The 4,967-nt window shown below is 43.3% G+C and overlaps 1 long non-coding RNA gene across 1 annotated transcript; it reads right to left on the bottom strand.

Annotated features, from left to right (window-relative positions):
- Positions 1 to 1,263: 1,263 nt before the first annotated feature.
- Positions 1,264 to 4,747, bottom strand: LOC123110234 (uncharacterized). Its single transcript, XR_006453236.1, has 5 exons — positions 3,842 to 4,747; positions 3,655 to 3,708; positions 3,351 to 3,553; positions 3,070 to 3,252; positions 1,264 to 2,487 (listed from the first exon to the last, which is right to left on the bottom strand). It is a non-coding gene; the product is annotated as an uncharacterized lncRNA (long non-coding RNA).
- Between the last annotated feature and the right edge of the window lie 220 nt (positions 4,748 to 4,967).

Consider the following 4,967-nt stretch of genomic DNA (forward strand, 5'->3'; position numbering starts at 1 on the left):
AGGACATGAGGCACCGCCGCTCTCTGCTCCCTGGCGCTCCTCCGCAAACCATCTCCGCCTCCTGCCCCGCAGTCTGCTGCCTTTTTTTTTTGAGGAAACGCAGTCTGCTGCCTAGGTCCGACCTCCTCGTGTATCTCCTGTGCACCGCGCAGCACCCGATTTCCGGTCCTGTGAACGGGCGAAACAATTTTATTTTACTGTACTAACTTAAATCTATAGCGCGGGTTGATTGTCCAAAACTTCAGGGGGCTTTGTGTAAAATGTGCGTGACGGTGAACCCGGAGATCCAATCCCTGCTTAAATCTATAGCGCGAGTTGATTGTCCAAAACTTCAGGGGGCTTTGTGTAAAATGTGCGCGATGGTGAACCCGGAGACCCAATCCGTGCTTTATTATATACTAGCAAAAGGGCCCGTGCGTTGCAACGGGTATAAAATTAGTTTGAAAGTTTGTGTGTGCAACTCCCAATCCATCTCCTTCTGCCTTGTCTCATCTTCCCTTTTATTGAAACTGCTGGGCAGTGAATACTACAATTGCAAAGGCCACGATAAATTGAACATGTTTAATTAGGATTACTCTTAGCCTCCAACACATTCTTAACATAAAAAACATTAATTATAAAGTGTCAACCCAATGATGGTGACCAAGTGAAAAAAGGAAAAGAACTTCAAGTAATTCCGGACGGACGGAGTATGTCAATAACAAAGAGATGTGACATCATTTTTGAACCAGTGAAATAATCTCACATATGTATGACAATGACATAATGTTATCAAGCGGAACAAATACCATAAGTATTTTTCTTTCCTTTGATCCCAACATATACTACTTAGTAGATTCAGATACACAACCAAGGTTGTGCAAGAGCTATTCCGTTACCGGCGCCAATTAAATGAAATAAAAAGAACTTGGGCCTTTGCTCTCATATGCATCAAAACAATATGTAAAGGGATAGTTTAACGGAAAAAAGACCTAACAAACATAATGTTTCAGGCCTCGAAGAGGTTGATCTGGATGCCCTCGGTCTCCTAGACCTAGTGCAACATAGTGTTACACATTGATCTGCAATTCTGTTGCTGACCCTTAACAGTGACTTGCACATGGCACCATGGCTAGGCATTATGTCAAATACATGACCAATATTACCAAGAAAGAGACATCAAAAAAACATGCTGATAAGTGATAAAACGCCTAATCTGCTCTGCCATGATCATGGTGATGGATGCTATCTAGACAGTATCATTGAGGGGGTATGGATGGCAGAGCTAGCTGGACAACATCTCATATGATGCATGGCGGTCGCATTGCCGACCTTAAGCTTCTGCCCGAGCATGTGGCAATTTCAGTCATGATTGGATCATGATCTGGGATGCTTGACCTCTCGGGTAGTGCAAAAGACTTTAATATACAACCTTGGTGTAAGGTTTTAAGCATTATTACCATTATCTAAAAATTCATAGAAATGTAAGTCAGTAGGAATTCCATCTACACTTGATACTTATAGGAGCTGCTATATTACAAACTTAAAAAAAATCTATGTAATAAGATTTGGATTGCTGAGCATGTCCATGTTATAATTCTACATAGTATGTACTCCATTCCCTTGTTTTAATAGTATTTCGGCAGAGCTCCTGCTTGGTTCTTCAGAAAATAGAATACTCACACCTTGTGGGAGACGCTCATCTGAATCACCTGCAAATATATAGATTACCTGTGGGTTTTATAAAAAAGTAACTAATTATCTTGCCGGCGCGGCCTTGTGCGAATATCCGACAAAACAAGAATGAGCAATTTTGTTTTCATATACAGTAATTATCAACCTACTGAGAATGCAGTAAACCATATATCCACCTAAGCTTATCAAGGGTCCAATCATATATGTACGCATCCATTAATTCCATCTCTTCATCATCAGGTGTCTAATTATGCATCCATTAATCGAACATATCCATCAGTTCCATGTTTGTATAACCAAGTACTATATGTATAAGGAGCTGAACATAGATCAGACCTGAGATTAAATGGGTTGGAGCACGACCACCGTATGTCCCATCGGTCAGGTAGGAGCTTGATACATGACAGTACGTTTAGAGAGGCATGATTTAGATGGAGAGGGCGTCCGGTCGTGGTGGAGGATGGAAAAAACTTAAGGTGGGGCAAACTCAAAACTCAAAACTCTGGATCGTGCTTGTTCCAGCGTTTGACACTTCGGCCACCTACTATCAATTATCAAAAGAGCACTACTATGTACGATCCAGAGTAGTCACTTTGAGAAATTCAGACCATTGACAGAAATTCAGACCACCTACTATCAAAAAAGCACTACTATGTATGATCCAGAGTTGACACTTTGACAGAAATTCAGAAACACAGGTTCCATTGTAGAGTTCAGAAAAATTAGCACGTCTGATGCCCCTTGCCCCTACCTTTACTATGTACTTCATCTTTGAATCTGCGGACAACCAAACAATCAGTCAATCTCCAATCCCTGCAAAATAAATATGTTCTTAGAAATTTGGAATACAATTTACCACTCAAACAACTTTTCAAGTAGCAAAATAATTTAAAAGTACTCAGAAGTACACTTTCTACGCCATGTCGAAAGTATTTGCTAACAAATGAAGACACATCTCTGGAAGCATGTGAAAATGGAATTGGCAGGAAAATTTGACACTGAATCTCCAGGGTTTTTCCTTGAAGTCAGGTCAGTCTGCACCTTAGCAACAAGAATTTTGATCTGCTAGTATTGTCACATACATGTAGGCAGCTGAAACAATGGGTAGTGTTTCAGGAATCTATATAACAATGTCAAAGAGAGAGTAATTAAGATGTCATCGTATTAGTTCAGGATGACAACTTAACTCTCTATAATAATGTCAAACAGAAGGTAATTAAAATGGCATCGTATTAGTTCAAGAAGACAACAACACTTTAAACATATAAGTACATGTATTGTTCAACATTAATAGATGATCAAATGTAGAAAAAACTGGCACCTTGAGCAGAATTTTAACAGGAACAAAACATAGAATACTGTATGAGAGAGAGATGGGGCTGCAGCGTTGCTTACACATAAATTTTCTTGTGAACATTCAACAACTGGATCATGACTTGGGGCGAGGGATCCGTGGTGGTCGTTCCTGTCCACCACGACCGCTCTCGCTGTAAGCAACGAAAAACGAACCCGCATTTTTGAGATCTGACAGCAGCTGACTGTTGACTCCCCGTTCGCGCTCTGTAAACGCTCACACAGCTGGAATAAAAGGCAAAAGTATTGTCACCTGTTACCTTTCTTTCATGAATTACATTGCATCAGAGAATGGTAAAGGGCAAGGCAAATCACAAAGTAACCTGGTTAACCTATTGCAATATCCACTCCTTTATTTGTTTTCATGGAACTGATTTTCTATCCACACAACAACCATCTCACACAGGTTGTGCACATAACATCTGAGCCAACATTTTCTTTACTGACAACGGATTCAATCCTGTTTTTTTTCGAAAAGGGGGGACTCCCCGGCCTCTGCATCAGAACGATGCATACGGATTCAATCCTGTTGATGCAAAAATTATTCCATCATGAAAATGAGTTAATTTGCAGCACTGAATGGGCAATTAAATTCATGTACATCACAACCCGTCATAAGGAACTAACCTGACAGCGTGAGTACCATCAAATAAACACAGACCGACCTTACTTTATGTGGGTCTGTATGCACGAACATAGAGCATTACCATATCAGTTGCAATTTACGGATAATTCATAAAAGAATCATCTCATGAGAAACTCGTCCATGCATGGAAATTTGAACAAGCGATGGAAAATAGAGAAAATGGCATACCTCTGCTATTAACAAATTGAGGACCGTCCCTTTGTACTGGCTCAACACTTCTTTACATAACGTGCTAATAATTCTCTCAGCTCCAATTGCATGGCTCCCTGAACAATTATAGCCTGCAAACAGCATAACATAGGCAACAATCTAGTCTAACAAAAGACATAATCTATTTCTGTATTTCAAGGCCATGTTGTGCAGAAGTTTAGACGATTCTGAAACTAAAGAAGGCACCTCAAATACTCAGCATGTTGCTTTGTTCCTCACCTGTCTCAGTGTGCGTCGGTGACAGCCAAAGGCACCCAACATGCCTCCACCTGGAAGGACTTCGCGCCGCCACGCCGGATCCCTCTGCCTCCCACCCATGTCTGCCGTCGCTTGGCTCCGGCGAGCTCCTGCCTAGGCCGTCGCGCCATCCCTTCTTTCTCCTAGCGGCGCGAGCGACGGACTACGTAGTTGCGCTCCTCCCAGTGGAGCCGCAGCCGGCGAGACGCGCTCCTCCCAGGGCTGGCAATCCCCAGCTCCAGCCGCCGCCGTCGTTCTGCAAGCTCCAGTCGCCGCTGCCGATCTAGCCGCCCCCGCCGTTCCGCATCGAGAGGTGGCGCCGCGTTGACCCGATCCAGAAGGAGCGCTCGAGTGTCCTCTGCCTCCAAGTCGCCGGCGCCTAGTTCCAGACCAGATCGGAGTAGAGGTGGGGGCGGAAAAGGGAGGGAGGAGGGAGATGGCTAGGGAAAAGATGGAGAAGATGGGAGGATGGAGCGCCGACGGGCATGTCATCCACCACGGTATGGCCTGGGGGAGAAGATGGAGAAGAGGGGCGGACGGAGCATCGGCGGGCAGGCTGGAGGGGCGGCGGTTCGTGTGTGGGTCGAAGAAGGAGACGGGGGCGAGGAGTAAAAATCGAATCGTTTTTTTTTCACTTAGCCATCGGGACTGCGGGTTCATTACCAAAAAAGTATAAGGACTTCTATGTAAAAACGCCGCGACGGTGAACCCGGAGACCCAATCCGTGCTTTATTATTAGGGATATATATATATATATATATATATATATATATATATATATATATATATATATATATATATAGACACACACACACACACTAGCACAAATGCCCGTGCGTTGCAACGG

This window comes from Triticum aestivum, chromosome 5B, assembly GCF_018294505.1.
Source record: "Triticum aestivum cultivar Chinese Spring chromosome 5B, IWGSC CS RefSeq v2.1, whole genome shotgun sequence".
Lineage (NCBI taxonomy): Eukaryota > Viridiplantae > Streptophyta > Magnoliopsida > Poales > Poaceae > Triticum > Triticum aestivum.